At 40.2% G+C, this 18,365-nt stretch overlaps 1 protein-coding gene across 3 annotated transcripts in view; it reads left to right on the top strand.

Annotated features, from left to right (window-relative positions):
- Positions 1-18,365, top strand: part of BACH2 (BTB domain and CNC homolog 2) — a 326,058-nt gene that overhangs the window by 262,186 nt on the left and 45,507 nt on the right. The gene's annotated exons all lie outside the window — the stretch shown is intronic.

The following is an 18,365-nucleotide window of genomic DNA, read 5'->3' as shown; positions in this document are numbered from 1 at the left end:
AATTTCATAAAATTAGTTACCAGGGTGTCTATTCATTCTAAACCTCTTCTCTGTGTATGAATTAAATGTCCCTTACGTTCCTTTCTTTTCTCTATTGTGGAGTCTCCTAACTGTTTCAATTAAAATTAATAATAGCTTTAAATACAAAGTTCAGAGCTGTAAAGTTCCTCACTTGATCAGTGATCATAACTATTATTTTGTCATATTTAATCATAGAACTCGGGTCTTGAACATGGTACTTAATTAAACTTTTAATTCATGATAAGAACTTAAATAGCACTTGGGAGGGTTTTTAAAAATTATTTCCACTTCCCATCCAGATTACAAAAAAAAAAAAAAAAAGGTGTAATAGAGAGACATACTGGCTGTCAGCCAAGGGTATTATAGGTCATGCCTACAGGAGCTGGCAGCACGCCATTGTCCAATTAGCATGGCTTCATCGTGGCAGAGTAATCACTCTTGATGAGATGGTTGAGTCACTCGTGATGTAGTGGTACTTCACTTGAGCCAGTACTTCTTAGAATAGGTTTCTTGTTCACTGTTATTACCTGCCCTACTTTGCCAATAAAAGTACAGGACCATTTAGGCTGAAAGCCAAACGGAAGAGAAACATCGATTATGTATCTCATTTCTCTTTGCTTCCTGAAAACTGAGATTGCAATTAAACAGTGAAAGCACAGTGTGTTTTTTAAATGAGTTACAAGAAAATACAGTTTCCACACCCAAATACTCAGCGTTGGAATCCAAGAGTCAGTTTTTATTCTGTCTTTTCTTTGGCAGCTTTAACACTTGGCACAAATTTGAGGATATCAGTAAAGTTACCTAATAATCTTAATGGATTCACATTCCATTAAAAACTTGGAATGTCACCAAACTGTTTCAGGTTTCAGCTCTATTGTTGGGGTGTCCATGACATTTCTTGTGGGTGTGCAGTTATACAAGCAGACAGCTTTTGAAAGAGACCCTTCTTACAGTGAGAACACCTAGAATCTTGGTTGGACAAGCTGTAAACCAGGAAACTGATTCAGGAATTTCTTAATAAACTGGATTATATCCAGACCGTGGAGTGGTGCATACTTGTCAGTAGAAAAGGCTGTTCTTAGAAGCATAAAGAAAGTAAAATAAAATCCTTGGCACTAATCAGTTAATACCTTTATGTTTATATTCTTATTTGTTTTGGTTCTTAACCAAAGCGCATGCTAGATAAAGGATTGGATTGTTTTCCTTTCAGGAGTGAAGCAATTAAATAATGGCACTTTTGGTTTCTTAATATTTCATAAGTGTTCTTTTTCCTATTAACTTGGTGCACATGGTAAAATGTATCACTTTGCCATAGACTCCTAAAATACGTTGACATCTCTTTAACTGACATTGGCACCGACTCCAGGCTAACTGGTGATTCAGTGAGCTTTGCTGTCTGAGATGGACTTCTGTATACAGCCTGGCAAAGGTTGTGTGTGAGAAAGTTAATGCATTCAGCACCCTGGGTGGGATGGAGCCAGGCCTCCAACATGAGCACATTTTTTCACTGACGGGCAGCAAAGAGAAATACTGGCAGCTGTTCCCAAGCAAGCCAAAAGTTGGCCCGGGGGGTGAGGAAAAAAAAAAAAATGCTGGGATTTAGCCAACAAAAGATTCCTGCGTTTAGAAGAAAATCAAAGCAAGGACACACAGGGTCACATTTACAGATCTCTAGCTTGTTGAAGTAACAACTATTTCATTTTATCTTCTGCTTGATGGAAGGATGGTGTTCAATGGCATTGTTACTCACTTTTTCCTGCTTATTTATTTCTAAATCTTTTTGTTCTGTTATTTTTTTAATTCTTTATATGCAAAACCAAATGACAAATTATTCTTCCTAAAAGTGGCAGATAGCCAGTACCGTTGGTGGAGGGCTGCCCCAGCAACCAGACGGGAGTAATGCAGAGCAGGTCTGGGGGGCAGTGGCCACACACATGTGCCAAGCCGTGTCGAGTGATGTGAGTTGGAATGGAATTATGTGTGCAGGTCACCTCAAAGATCTGTCCAGAGAGGTCTTCTGCAACCTCACAACTCATTTATTGTTCTTGTTTTATTAGTTGCAAAAAGAGAAGGTGAGGAAAACAAGAACGTTACCAAAAGTCCAAGAAATTGTCTGCTAAAAGATAGGATCCTCAAGGGTCTTGCCATGTACCACGGGAGACATTTCATGTTTGCACCGTCATGCTTCCTTCCCAATGAATACCTTAGACTACCGGTATGTGTGAATAGTTTTTCTGCCAAGTGTAGCTGCAGAAGCCCAGGAATTAAATTGGGCCCTACAAATAGGAAAATGGGAAGATTAAAAATATGGAACACCAAGATTCGGGATAAGACCTTCATAGTTTGGGGAAATGATCAGGATTCGAAGAGAAGATATTTGAAGCACACCTTTTGTAGACCTAAGGATTTTCGAGGTGACTTAAATCCATCAGATTTACAAGATGTTCATGCAGAGAAATGTGATGACTTTTCCAAGTTCTGTTTAACCAAGTATCTCCATGCCTCCTATTTGAGGCTGTTACAGTAGATGTTGACCAGGTGTTGTCATTCACTAACAGTAGATGTAGTATCCAGCTGCATGTGAGGGAGTTCAGCAATAAATATTAAAGGAGAATCTTATAACAGTGCAAGGTGCTAGACATTGGAGTAAGGGACAAAAATATACAGACTTACTTTCAGAGGAGTTGTTTTTTTGTGTGCACGTGTTTAAAACTCAAAAGGACAAGACAGCTTAAGTACAGCATTTCATAGAATCAGAGGAGCACAGCACATGACCCATTCATAGGTGAATTCTTTGGGGTGTTAACTTAGAAATATAAAGCGAGACTGTTTCCTTCAAAGGGCTTATAATATAGTTGAAGAATTGAGACAAAACGATAGAAATCGAAGGTGAACAATTCAGGAGCATCCATTGTGGATGCCAGGTTGTGCTGGCTGTTATTTGTGCTGCAAAGGCTCGGATGGGGGAGAGGACAGGATTTTCCTCCTATCTCCTCCATGAAGCTTAGACCATTTAAAACTTGATTGATAGGACTTTCTTCGGGAATGAGTGGAGAGAAATCCTCCAGGAGAGGTCACTGACAAAGGCCCAAAAAGAAGCATTCACAGGGCATTGAGAAGCCAGCTTTGATTAGCACAAATGGCAGATTTAGGAAAATTATTGAAAATATGGTGAGATTATGTTGGGCCTTACTATGAGAGAATAAAATTTAGACAAAAGAATTTAGTCTTGATCAGGTCAACAGTAGGAAGTCACCGAAACATTGGGAGCCCAGAAGTAACATGCTGTAAAACAATTTAAGGACTGTTTGGCTAGCAATGGAATGCTTAATGGTTAGGACAAACTCCTCCAGACAGAGGGTGTAGCCAGAAGATGCACCCTGATCCTAGCATGAGCAGAGGAGGAAGGTCTGCGCCTCAGGGAACAACTGGGAGAATAATCGTGCCTTTCAGAGATTTTGAAAATGGGGTGTGGGAACACATAACGTGGGGAAAGAGGCCATCGAGCCTGGATCTATAGCTATAGTGCTTTACAGATACTCAAGACACTGAGGGTGCAGAACTAAAGGAACACACGAGGCACACAGGCCATGGCTGAAAACACTAGGAATTGCTGATTCCTCTGAGAAAAGAGAAGAGAGAAAACGGCAGGGGCTGAGATTAAGTGCCAGCACTTAGACGCCCATTGCTGGTTCCTCTCCGAAGAACAAAATTTACGCTGGATTGCTGGTTTTAGGTTTATCTTCATTCATTTGGGAAATATTTAAGCTCCAACAGTTTATCAGACTGAGGATACATGTAGAAGTGCTCCCCAAGTTACCTGTTAAGGAGTATGCCTCCCAAGCGGCATCGTGAGCATTAGCACAGGTAGGTCAAGGACCTACAAGGAAGTGCCGAGTTTCTAGAGGACAACGCCCTTGCCTCAAGGTTATTTGTAATCCGGTGCCACACATTTTGAAATGTCAGAAGTAGATTCAGGCAAAGGGATAACTTGGGGTTAAAATCATTATGATGAACACAGTGTAACACCACACACACACACACACACACACACACACACGCACTTCTTCACACTAGGCCAGGCAGGAGTCAATCTGAGCATCACTCCTGGTGGGTCAACCAGGTGATAGATGTCTTCTGATGTGAATATTCATGAAATACACACCATCCCCAGTGATGTGTTCAGTGTATAACTTGATCTCGTAGAGCCATTAGATATAACTTCCAGTGAGAAGAAAATCAAGGATTAGAGGCACAAACTTAACAACACCAGGAGGAAGCAATGGGACAAATCCACAGGGTGGGATGTTCTGCAGGACAAATGACCTGATTTCTTCAATAAGTCAGTGTCATGTAAATGGCATTATGTTAAATTAAACAATATTTAAGGGATTTAAAAACCAGACGCATTGGATGGTCTTGGAGTGGTTACTGGTTTGGACAAACCAGTTATAAAGGACTTTTGTGGGGGAAATTGGAGAAATTCAAATATGGTCTGGGTATTAAACAAAATTTGCCTAAAATGGAAAGGTGGTAATGATTGGAAAGGCATACTGAGGAATAATATGCCCGGTCTGATCTCAGTTTGGTTAAAAAAATAAATAAAACTGTGTGTGTGTGTGTGTGTGTGTGTGTGTGTGAAGGACATGTGCTAAACTGTTAACAGTGACCTGTGAGTGGTGGGAATGTGATGGATTTTGTTTTGCTTGTCTGCATTTTCCAATTTCCTACAGTGTACATTATTACAAAAAATAAAAGGGTTATTTGAACAGTTCAGTGGATAAAAGGGAAGGAGGGAAGGAAGACCAGGTGAAACGTGGGGCATAATACTGGAAAAAATAAAACTCTGTACGGCTTTATGTGTGATTTCACAGGTTCTTTGGGCCCCATCAGTTTCCTCCCTAAAAGTGCCAGTGCCACCCCCGTGCCATCCAGCTCAGGGCTTGTCCATTCTCCTCACCGAGAAACTAAAGTCCTTAACTTGGGCTGAAACAGCTTGCACTCACCATCTCATTGCTTAAATGAAAACCAACCCAGAAAGCAATAAAGGGGATAGATTTCTTCTGGTTCCTTCTTATTAAAAGTTTAAGACCTTTTTATTACATTTAAATTTACCTTGATCATTGAAACCTGCAGATGTCATTGCCTGCCTTCCTATGTTTTCTCGAGTTACATCTCTGGAAATTGCTAGTGTTATTTTCAGTGCAAATAGCACAGATGTTTTCCAAGTCTCTGACCCTATGCATCCCCAGATGGAGAAGGAAATTCTCACCATCCAGTCAAATTTTGGGCAACTATAAGGGAAGTAAGTGATGTGGGGAGTGCCCCCCCTTTTCTGTCACCCCGGTATTTAAGTACTGAAAGTACTGAAGAAAAGGAGAGCCTTTTTCAAACATATATATCTATAAAAGTATGCTTTGGGAAGTCACTCAATAAACTTAGAATTTACGTCAGGCTCTGGTTGTATACAGAATATTTCTAAGTAGCTGCTTCTTCAAGGATGTGTCAGAATGTTCAGTAATAAGGATATGATTTTATATTAATCAGATGGATGATGACATTTAAAAAAAAAAAAACTAACAGTAAAAAGGCTGCTTCCATCCTCAACTGGGCTTTGTTAAAAGAAGATGCCATAAAGTCACCCTCGGATCCTGGAAAGCCTGGACCCATGGGTATCCCTAGAACTCACATTGCTTTCCTTTCTGTCCGCATTTCCCCTGATACAGAGGGGCCGTACACTGGGGTCCTGGCAGTAACCAGGTGATTTCCCTCTATCACGTCCAAAGTCTGGAAGAAGACAACTGACATGTGTGTGATTGAGATTTCGGAAAAGTGAGTCAAAACAGAAAGTGATGCTCTAGTGGAGCTGCACCTGTAAGGCTTAAACACTGGTATTTCAAACCATTTAATGCAAACTATTACATACTCTGTGGTCAGCGGAATGCTGCTGTTTCCTTACTTCCTCCTCAGGAGCCTCCAGAAATGTCTTTTTCACTGTTAGGGTTTTTTTGAAGTGATTTGTCTCTTAAATCGATCTTTAGCTTGTTTTCGTGGGAGACCTGTGGTAGTTAACTCTTCTCATGCCCACGTATTAGTCTTTTCAGGCTGCCATGACAAAACACCACAGACTGGATAACTTAAACAACAGAAACTTACTTTCTCACAATTCTGGAGGCTACAAGTCCAAGATCAAGGAGCCGTCAGAGTTGGTGTTTGGATAAGGCCTCTCTTCCTGGCTTGTAGGCGGCTGCCTTCTCACTGTGTCCTCACATGACCTTTCCTCTGTGCATTGAGAGAGCAAGACACTGTCTCTTCTCTGCTTATAAGGACATCACTTCTATCAGATCGAGCCTTCACCCTTATGACCTCATTAATCTTAATTACCACCTAAGAGGCCCTGTCTCCAAATATAGCCACACTGGGGATTAGGGCTTTAAAACACAAATTTGAGGGGCGACACAATGTAGTCCATGAGAGCCCACTGAAAAATAATGGATTTGTACAAATACAAAACCACATATGTGCAAGATTACCTACATATGTACAACCACATACAATGCAGCCATGAACAAGAAAGTTCCGTGAACTGATGTGGAGTAATTTCCAGTATATATTTTAGAAGGCAACATAGGACACAGAAGAGTACATACACTATACTATATATGGCATGCTTCCTTTTGTACAAGAAACAAAGGAAAATAGGAATATATATTTACAATGTATAAATGTATATCTATAATTTATAAGTATCATGCATATTTGAATATTTTATTTTAAAACAATCATAGAAGAGATTAAAAAAATAATGAAAAAGGTGACCTATAGAAAGTGAGTGAAACAAAGTGAAAGAGTTTGGAGTGGGAGTTATTCTCTGAATGTACCTTTTTCTTTTTCATGTTGATTTTTGAACTATAAGTGTTTTACATAGTTAAGAGATTAAAACTTATTAAAAAATGAAAAGCAGCAAACCTTAAAATGTAAAACAAACAGAAAAATGAGCTTATTGTATATTACATTGATTAATTAAGTACACTGAATAAAATAATAAATTAGATTAACTTTTGAAAAATATCCTCTATGGGACATCCTTCAGGACAACTGGCAGGAACCTTTCAATAATGTAACTAGCATGAAAGACAAAAATGATTGGGGACTGTCCTAGATTAAGGGGAACTAAATGAGAACAAATGAAATAAGGGATCCTTGCTGGGCTTCCTGGTGGAAAAAAGAATCTATAAAGGACATCATTGGAACAGTTTAGAAAACCTGAATGTATACTATATATTAATTTATAATATTGTGTCAACATTACTTTTCTTTCTTGGGTGGGAAAATGATATTTTGGTGAAGTAGGATATTCTTGTTTTCAAGAGATACATGCTGAAGTATTTAGGGGTAAAATGCCGTGATTTACTTTCAAATGGTTCTGAAAAGAAATGTGTATGTGAGTGTGTATACATTTATAGATAGATATAAATATAGAGAAGAGAGCACACAAATGTAGCAAAATGTAACAGTTAGTGAATCCAGATTAAAGGTGTATGAATGTACATTTCTTTCATCTTATCTATGGATTAGAATTTTCAAGATAATAAAGTTGGGGAAAACAAATAATGGACTTGGATTGTCATGAAGGTGCTCTATACATTCAAGAAGCATTTACTGAGCACTTACTCTATGCCAAGCCCTGTTCTAAGTGCTGGGGAAGTAGCAGTGGATAGGACAAAGTATGTTGGAGTTCTCATGGGCCTGCATTTGGTGCAGAAGACAGATAAGAAAACAAGATAATTTTATTGTGAAAAGTGCTAGAAGAAAAATAAAACAGTGCAACATGATACACAGTCATTGAGGGAGAAACGACATTTCTCGCTCAATGGGTGACCAGGGAAGGTTTCCCCAAGGAGGAGACCTTTGTGCTGAGACTTGAATGACCAGAAGAAGCCAATCATTTATTCAACAGATTTGCATTGAGCGTCTGCTGTGAATATATATATACATATATATACACAAGTGGATGATCAGTGTTACAGAGGAAAATAAAGCAGGAAGGGGAATAGTTAATGAAGGACAGGAGTTGAAATTTTAAATATGGTAGTTCAGAAAGGGCTCATTGAGCAGACAGCATAAAGAGACCAGGGCTAGACCTGGGGTATTGGGAGGAGACAGATCATGTAGGGTTTGATGGGCCATTTTAATAACTTGGGCTTTTACTCAGTGAAAGGGGAATCTTTTGGAGGGTTCTGTGTAGAACAGTGACATAATCCAACTTATCTTTCTAAAGGATGACTCTGGATGGTGGGTTGAGAATAGGCTGATAAGGGGCGAGGGCAGATGCAGAGATGCCAGTGAAGCATCGCCTGCAATAATCCAAGCCAGAGGTGGTTTGTACAAGGGTAGTAGCAGGGAAGGAATGCAGAGGTTTGGATTTGGACTCTATGTTGAAGGAGAAGCTGCCAGGATTTCCTGCTAACTGATTGAAATGGGATATAAAAGAAGGAATGAATCCAAGATGACTGAGGTTTTTGGCCCAAAGAACCGGAAGGACGGGAGTTGCCATCAACTGAGGTGGGAAAGAAAGACTGCGCAAGGAGCAGGTTTAAGAGAGGACACAAGGGTAGGTGGATGGTAGGGTCAGGGGCGATTAGCAATCCCACAGAAGGAAAAGACAAAAGCTTAAAAGTTCTGAGAATTTTGGAACCGACTTTTGCAAGGATAATTAAGATTGCTTTGTCTATATCTTTCCACAGAATTTTTTTTTCATTTACAAATTAACCTAATGGTAAGTGACGCTCTGTTAGCTCAGATGAAAAGGTTAACACCCATTTGCACTGGCTTTTGCCTCTAAGAGTCTAGCTCCTACATGGAGCTGCCATAGCAGGCCTCCCTTGTGCTGGGTGCTGGACAGAGGTTTTGGTGGGAAAGCTGGAGTTTGTGCTGAAGATGTGGCCCTATTCATAGTGACATGTGAGGCGGCATTGGTGGCCGCGGCCTGCAAGGTTCAGCTGGAGTGTAACAGTGGTTCCCAGACATTTTTTGCCAGTGACCCCTTTGACACATGACTAAATTTCACAGACTGCCTTTCAGTTTTGAACCCAAATTTCCCTTCCTTCCATGCTCCACGCCTGTGTCCATGAGGGACACACATTCTAAGCATAGTTCGTTCCTCAAGAGCAGGGTCTGGCAGCCTTGAGACTATTCATTCGCATTCCATTGCCTGTTCTGCTCTCCCTCCAAGATTCCTACAGAGGCTGCTCCTAAAATAATGAGGCCTTATTTATCCAGATTCTTCCTCCCCCAGGAAGATGCTGAGAGCTTTTCATGAGAATTCTTGAAGAATGACTGAGGTTCTGTGGACTTCAGAGAGTAGACTTGAAATGGGGACTCCCTCTGTAGAGGCTGATTGGTGGAGGTGATAGGCCTTAAACCCACTTGCCAGGAGGACCTTGTCTCTGCAGCTGGAATACTTCCTGCCAACTGCAGTCTAGCCCAAGAGAACAAGCCAGTCACAAAAAAGACAAATACTGCATGCTTCCACTTCTATGAGGTATCCAAAGCAGTCAAGTGCATAGACACAGAAATAGAATAGTGGTAACCGGGGGCTGGGGGTTAGGGGAACTGTTTAATGGCTACAGAGCTTCAGATTTTCAAGATGAAAAAGTTCTGGATATTTGTTCACAACTATGTGAATATCGTTAACACTACTGAGCTGTACACTTAAAAATGGCTGAAATTGTAACTTTTATGTTACATGTTTTTTACCACAGTTTTTTTAAGCCACATTAAAAGCATTACTCCTGTGAAAGGAAAAATACACGAGTTCTAAGATGTGGAATGCCCTAGGACATAGCAAAGAAACAGAATCCATGGGGAGGGCTTTCAGAAACTGTACATGTTTCTCTTCCCCATCTCCCCAAGATGTTGTTGGATACACACATGTATTTGGTGTGTGTGCCCTCCTGCATTGTGTAGACCATTGTGCGTGGGTCTTCCATAAGTGGTTAGTATCGTCACTGTATCACAAGAAAAGAAAAAGGCTGCAAAAACCACCCTTGAGTTACCCAGTGCCTTCCCTGGGCAGTCCTCTACTAGGTTTAATATCAAAGCAGCAGTCTAATTTGGCTCTACTTAGGGGCAAATTTCTATTCCAGCTCATTACAGAAAATACAGTTGTCTTTTGGTCCAAAAGTTCCTGAACTTCAGCCTCTTTTGTGCTTCCTACACTCTTGGTCCCCTTTTCTAACCAGTTGTTGAATTATATAATTCCCTGGATCCTATGGAGTCTGGCTTCCATTGTTTCCTCAGTCTGTTTCAGAAGGTTATTTTTGAATCTTAAAGATTCACTTCAATCATTTTTGGAAATAAAATGTATGGTATATTTATAATTGTAACTTGCTTTGAGTTAAAGAAGATTTCTGAAAAAGCATGATCATCTTACCATCCAGGGCTTTCTTTCTTTCTTTCTTGCTCCATCTTATAGAACTGGAGGGGCAGCTTTTGCACAAGTATGGCCACCAGTAATTAGAGGTCAATGTCAAGAGAAGTTCCCTCCAATGCCAACTCTACAACATGAGGCCCTAGTTTAATTGTTCACCTAAACTTTGTGTCTAGAATTTACGTTAGAATCAAGCTAGAATAATTAAATAACAAGATCACAGACCTGGAAAACTATCCAAAAAGTTCCAACCCAGAGTTCAGGTTCTAACCATCAGCACAAGAAACAGATTTCTAAAACAGAGCTAGCAGCTAGCACAGTGACTTCCGGGAACCCAGACGCCCCCATGAATGCATGAGCATCTCTTTTGCCTTCGTCTCAGGTTGCTGGTACAGAACTATGTTCTCTCCTAAGTTCTGATCATTTTTGATAGATTATAGATGTTTTTTAATATTCATTATCAGTAAATTGCAGTACTTGTTGCCGTGTTTTAGAGTATAATATCCTTCACCCTCATTGCACTTACTTCATTGCTTTACAGTCCTCCATCTCTTCTACTTATAGTAATATCTTCTGGTTTCTTTTCCACTCATTAGCAAAAATTTTGAGATTACCTGGTTCAGTTCTAAAACTTATCCAAGAGATTATTAAGGAGTAAAGACTTTGGGCTATTTTCTTCTGCCATTTTGGGGTGTATAGAATGGCCAGGGGTGTACAACTTTTATGATATTCTCAAATGGCTGTTATTATGTCAAGTCAAGGAACATACAAGATGGGGCATGTTGCTATCCACTCAAACAAAACTGTGGGTCCATGTGACTGACTACATTTTCTCCCCTATTAGGTCTAAATAGAAAGGGCTTACTTGCTCAGCAAGGGAAAATCATGCCTGAAAATAATGCCTGTATAACTGTCCTGAAACTCAGACTGCCAAGTCTCTGTCTGTTTAATTTCAAGGTTCTGCAACTGTACAGTTGAATTGTTGTTGAATAGGTATGATGACCTTTGAAAACTTACATACTTAGGAAATCACTGACTCCTTATTTTTTTTAATACTGCCTTCCATTACATCCTATCAAGGCCCCCTGGTGTTCTCTGCAAATTGTTCATGATCTCAGCAGACTGGTTGGACTAGGCCAGCATTCCAAATAAAAGTAGCTTGAAGGATATGTCAGTCATAAACTTATAGGAGACTTGGGGAAGTTCAAGAAAGCTCTGTTTGTTTTGCCAACTCATAAGTCCATATATTTTGCCAGTGGTATCCAGAGTAAATGAAAATACTATCCACCTTGTCTTTCTTCCCTGTCAATTTTTGTATAAAGCATTTAAGGAATACTAAAAACCATAACTCCTCTCTTTTATTGTGGTAGGAAGTGAGGATGGCAAGGATTGAAGGTTAAAAAATAAGGCGTGTTAGAAGTCATCTAGACCAATCTCCCACCCAATTTGGAATTCTTTTATAATAATGACATAGGTAGCTCTCCAGCTTCTGCGGGAACACTTCTGGCAATGGAGCGCTCACCATCACTTGAGAGTACCTTCCATTTTGTACAGTTATGATTGCTAGTAATTTCTTCCTAATTTTTAGTAGAAATCTACCTCCCTTAAATTTTCATTTCAAAATTATGTATGCCCTCTGGAATGGAAGAGAACAAATTTCATCTCATCTTTCCATGATAGCCCATGAACTCTCTGAAGACAACTCTTTTTTGTTTGTTTGTTCAATTATTTTGTTCTTTAGATTCCACATATAAGTGAGATCATATGGTATTTGTCTTTCTCTGTCTGACTTATTGCACTTAGCATAATACCTTCTAGGTCCATCCATGTTGTTGCAAATAAGATTTCATTCTTTTTTATGGTCCAGTAATATTCCACTGTATATACGTACCACCTCTTCTTTATCCAATTGTCTATCGATGGGCATTTAGGTTACTTCCGTATCTTGGTTATTGTAAATAATGCTTCAGTGAACATAGGAGTGCATATATCTTTTCAAACTAATGTTTTGGATTTCTTTGGATAAATGACAAGAAGCAGAATTGATGGGGTCATGAGGTAGTCCTATTTTTAATTTTTTGAGGAAGCTTCATACTGTTTTCTATAGTGGCTACACCACTTTGCAGTCCCACCAACAGTGCGTGAGGGTTCCCTTTTCTCCACATCCTCATCAACATTTGTTGTTTGTGAAGACAACTCTTGCAAGGGTCCTATAAGTATCTTTTTCTCAGGGTTTAATGTTCCTGGTTCCACACATAGATTCAGTGCTCATCATGATCCTTGTTGGCCGGGCCTGCTCTTAGCATGTAACACCAGGACTAAATACAAGAGTCTCAATGTGATTGAAACACTGAGTGGAGCGAAGATATGACCCTGTCTGTACATTATGCATCTTTTGAGGTAGTCCAGGACTGTGTGAAATTTCCTGGCAACTGTGTCACAGTATTGACCAACCTTATTAAGCCAGCATTCTCCCATCCTGTCCTTACAAAGTTGACTTTTTAAATCCCAGTACAGGATTTGCTGTCTTCTTTTGTAAACTTGCATCGTTATACATATACCCCATATCAGCCTGTGGTCATGATTTAGGATCTTGATTCTGTTTCCTACAATATCTTACCAGCTTGCTGCGTAGATCTTTTCCAAGTCAGAGATGGAAGTTGAGCATGACAGAGTAGACGACAGACACCAGACAGTGTTCGTCATCACCAGACACTTTTCTTCAGGTTGAAGTTGACATTAATCCATCACCCAGCTACTGATCGCTTAATTTTACTACCTTCCAGACCCCATTTTTTCATATTATTCAAAGAGTAATAACCGAAAAGATGTCAGCTGCCTTGCTGAAATCATGGGATACTATTTTCACTGCATTCTCTGAGCAGTAATCCCATCAAAACCAGAAGTGAAGTTACTTTGGCATGATTGTTCCTAATGAAGCTTGAATTGCCTGCCACCTTCCTGTCTAAGTTCTGAGTGGGTGACGACGGTCCATTTGCCAAGCTCAGAAAGATCAAGTACACAATTCATATGGAAGTGCTGTTCAAAGACTTAGTTTTACTCACTAAGAGCATCAAAACTTTCAGAGAGCAAGTGGAAAGATTTAGAAAGGTCACATCACATCTGGATTGAGGGAGAGGAAAAATATCGGGGGAAAAATCCTCCATTATGTGTATACATTATTTAAAAATTTAAATAATAATAAATCACTGCTACTCTCAGAAAATTGGCTGATAAGATTGAGATTTGATTAAAAAACAGAAATGGTGATGTATTATAGAATTATTCACTTGAAACCTATATAATTTTACTAACCAACGTCATCCCAATAAATTTAATAGTAAAATAAAATAAAAAACTAAAAACAGAAATGGAAGTTGGATATTAGAAAAAACAAACACTTTGAGTCCCTGAAGCCCACAGAGCTACACATCTCTAGAGACAGCAAGTTGAGCAGAAATGGAGTAGGAGACAAACCCATCCAGGCAAGACTAGGAGTCAAGGGAGGAGGTTCCTTAAGAGAAAGATATCTAAAATGGTTTCTTGGCCATGGTATGGGCTTATAAATTCCACAGAATGAAACACATTAAAAACACACACCAAAAAGAGCTATTCTCACAAAGCTCCCCCAGGGCACGGCCCAGGCACTGATAGCCCATCCCCCTGCATGCAGAGGGTGAGTTCAGTTCTCCGCCAACATCAGTCCCCCTTACCTTGTCTTTCCACTTCCTGTTTTAGTCCCTCTCAGATACCAGGTTTCTGAGAAAGGCCCTTCAAAACCTGCCGTCACAGGACCGGGGCATGTGGGCATCGGTCCAATGGCCCTCGTCCCTCCAGCCCCTTCACTGTTTTCATAGAGCTGTACTTCAGTTCCTCAAGCTCCTTCTTTCCTGCATCAGAAATGATTGAATCCTGAAAAATGCTGCTGTGGAGTTATTTTTGGCTCCCTTCCTTCTAGCCCTGGTGTCTGCTCATCGACAACCATTAACAGCTGTTAGAAGGGGCTGTCAATTGCTTGGCTTCTTGCTGAAGTGCTGCAACACCAGTTTTCTAAGAGCTCAGCTATACTTAGAGGTGAGAGAAAAATGGAAGAAGAATTCCATAAAATCCTCTTCATTTGGAGTCAGGTTTTTCTCCTTTTTCGCATGGACACTAAGACTCTGACAGAAGCTGTAGAGACACTGCCCCGCTAAGTCCTTGCAAGGCTAATTCAGACGGTCTCATGTGTTGATCCAGTGAGGGTCCTGTGTCATTCTCAGGGACATGAGCAAGGGGTGCAGTGCTCTGTGCATCCTTACTATGAGAATTTTAGCATTTCACCCTCACTGCGCTGCTGCCATCTCACTGCATGTGAAGTTCTGGACTAGGCAGAGAGAAAATGGCACAGAGGATGGAAGCGGCTGCCAGGACCCTGAGTCCACCCACACACTAGGACTCCATTAGCCTCCCCAGGAGGCCAGGCTGCCATTCAGACTCCCAGGTGGCCTCCTTCTTACTTGTTACTTCCCTACAAAGAATTGAGAACTGCAGTAGACATTTGGAAAGTTCTGTGCTCCTTGCAAACATTAATACATTAATTTTCACTGGCCCCGGAAAAGATAATGACATTATTGCTGATCAGTAATTAATGCTTCGTGTCTACCAACACCGCCATGCATGCTTTACTGCTTACCTGTTTAGAACACCCAGCCCCCCACCCCTCCGCACAGGGGAGTACCACACAGTCCCATCCTCATATTCAGACTAGAAAATCTGAGAGGCCATGTCCAAATGTCTTCAGCTTGGGCTCTTAGCCAGAATAGTCGTTCAGGCTCCTAAACCCAGTATTTCCCAAAAATGTGAATTTGTAGTGCAATGTGGAAGTGAAATGATTCCAAGTAGTATATGAAGAACTGTTTTTTTCCAAAATAATTGTGTTTATTTTAATAGGTATTAGTGAAAAGTGTAGGAGATTTCACAGGTAGTATTGTTTAGGACAATTTCTTTTTTTAGCTAGATTTGTTTAAAGAAGAAAGTGAGTTGCATTTGAGAAAATATTTACAATTGTGACCACAAGTGTCAATAGTTTGGGAAACACTCTATAATTCAGTACTTATTCTGTCCACTAGTCCTGTCTGACTCGGACAATCTGTACCCAAAGAAAGCCACAATGGCATCCTATTGCGAACACAGGGCCATGCCTGTTTTCATAAGTTTTGTATAAAATATAGGAACAGGCTTTTTGCATTAAGTACATTTAGATGAAAACACTTGTGTGTTTTTCTTTCGGTCACCCGTTCTTGGTTATCTGATTTGAGTACTTCTTCCAAATATCCTAGCTTTCCTGCTTGGGTTCCTATGCGTCTATACCGCCACCGCCCGTTTCTGTAGCTCTCTTCATGGCGAGGATAGAGAATGATGCTCTTCCTGACTATTGCTTTGTGTTTGTTGTAGAATTTCTTCGGGACTAACTTAGATGATTTTAGTTTCTATCTCAATTCTCTACAACCATACCTCTGTCTCCCTTTCTCCTCATGTTTCGACTCAGTGAAGTTCTAAAAAAGTCCTGTTTGTCTGGTGTGGACATCCTTATAATTTAGAGGTTCTTCCAAAGAATGGATATGGAAGGCAATGAGTTTGATATCCATAAACCCATTTTCTGTTGCTCAAGTGTAGGGTGGGGAGAGGACATGGCAGGAGATGAGGCACCACAGGTCAATTGAGCCCAATTATAAAGAGCCTTGAATGCCATGCTGAGGGGCATGAGTTTTATTCTGCAGGAAGCAGGGAGATAAAAAGGATTGTCATTAGGAAGATGAATCAGGCAGCCATACAAAGGAAGAATTCAGGGAGAAAGAGACAATGGCCAGGTTGTTGCAGTCATCTAAGCAAAGTAATAAAGCCACATTTTCGTTGGAAAATAAAGAGATAGATGACTTTTAAAGAGTCCCCCATCCCACGTCCAGGGTAGATCTTGTACCCACTGAACCGGCACAGCTCGACCCTTCATGGCTGCGGCTGCCGGAAAGAAGGAAAGATGAAGAGCTCTCCCAAACGTTTAAACCGAAGCTCTCAGCATATGCAGGTGGAGGAAAGTCAAACAAAAGGGGATACATGCAAGTTGTGTGTGTGGTGGGAAAATCCAAGACCAGCATCTGTTCTGTGGTCCCTGCCTTCTTGGTCTTCATTTCTGGCTCCTACAATGCACAGAGCCCATGCTTTTTCCTTGAAATGTGTAAGGGGAATAATCAAACTGGAAAAATGTATTTTAGGAGGAATGAGAAAAACCAATGTGTTAGAGCTGATTTGTTAGAATGGCTGTAGAGATACGGGGGGTATCACACACGATCTGTGAGGCGCTTGGGACTCGAGCGCCGTGGCCTTAGGCGCGCTGCTCGAGCTCTCCAGACCACAATTTCTTAGAAAAGGAGAAGAATCATAAAACTTCACTTACCAAATTGTTGGGAGAAAGAAATGATATAATAGGAAAATTCATGTTTTATAATCCATAAAGTTTCATTCAGATGTTTATTATAATTCCCGTACACTGGAGATATATCCAAACAGATGTCTGAAAGGCACAATTGTATTAAAATACAATTCTGATATGTTCCTTTCAGAAAAAGAAAAATAATAAGTCATCAAATTCTGGACCCCTCCATCCAAACCAGAACCTAAATGATCCAAAAAGACTTTTATCTCTTAAAGAAACACTGGGAAAATGGATACCACAACCTCCTGCTAGTGGTAGTATCTTGTTCGTGATTCAACAGTGCTTGTTGCCAGGACGTTCTTTATGTCTTTCCATCCTATCTCTGCCCTTTTCGATTCAGTGGCTGCCTTCCCATTTGCCAAGGACCGCTTCCCTCTTGCCATTGCAACCCTTCACACCCTTCTCTTATCTTCCCTGCTCTGTATTTTCATTACCTGCCTCTGGCTCCCTGTCATAGCAATAAATTTAGACTCTTTTCTCCATGAACTGACATCCCTGAACTCACAACTTCTGCAGCACTTGTAGACTTCTATTAAAAGCATCTCCAGGAACCTGAGTCCCACAGAACCACCACTTTCTCTCCTGCCTCCTTCCCCCACCCCACAATTTGCCTGTCTTCACTCCCATGGTTATAGCAAAGTTGGTTATTATCCCACTCGTACTCACCATCCACAGAGAAACAGCTCTGTATAACCCTGTTAAATAATATCACATTGACTTCGGTGTATCAAATCACATCCTTTCTGTAGGTAACAGCTTCCTACAGGAAAGGTGAAAAACTTGGCCTGTGTGTTAGGTTCTCATACTGTGCCCCAGATCTAGGATTTTTGCAGGGATTCCTGTTGAAAATAGTTAAGATGCCCCTAGAATTATTTTCTCATAGTACACAACCCCATTTCTTTAAGACTTTCTTAAATATGGCCTCCTTTCTGATCTTTTTGACATTTTATTTCTCAGAGTTTAATGTACTTACTAAAATAAGGGGTCATTACCATAAACAATTTAAATAAATGCTCATCAATTCAGAAAACCTGAACCTCTGTTTTCAGGTTTCCCCATCGTATTCCCCAGTATTCTCCCTCACTGCGAACATGTTCTCTTTCTAATTATATGTAAAGACAGGAATCATTATAAATCCTACTGGATTTCATCATATATAAGCATAAATAATTATTTTCTGTCTTACATTTGGGTTATATCTTTTTCTTCCAAAAAGATTAGCATCTCACTAAGTCTAATCAGAATGTATGCCATTTCTTTTCTTTAAACTTGAATTCTAATTTAAATATCTCTTTATGGTTAATACATAAAGAATAAGGCCACTCTAACGCCAGTCATTGGTAAAAATGCTGAAAATTAATGGGCCTACATACAGCCAGTCAAGAGTATAACACCCTACTATATTGATAACAAAAGGATAAAGATGGTAAATATGCTAAC

This window comes from Rhinolophus ferrumequinum, chromosome 3 (genome assembly GCF_004115265.2).
Source record: "Rhinolophus ferrumequinum isolate MPI-CBG mRhiFer1 chromosome 3, mRhiFer1_v1.p, whole genome shotgun sequence".
NCBI classification, from domain to species: Eukaryota; Metazoa; Chordata; class Mammalia; order Chiroptera; family Rhinolophidae; genus Rhinolophus; species Rhinolophus ferrumequinum.
This window is presented reverse-complemented; position numbering and strand designations above follow the sequence as displayed.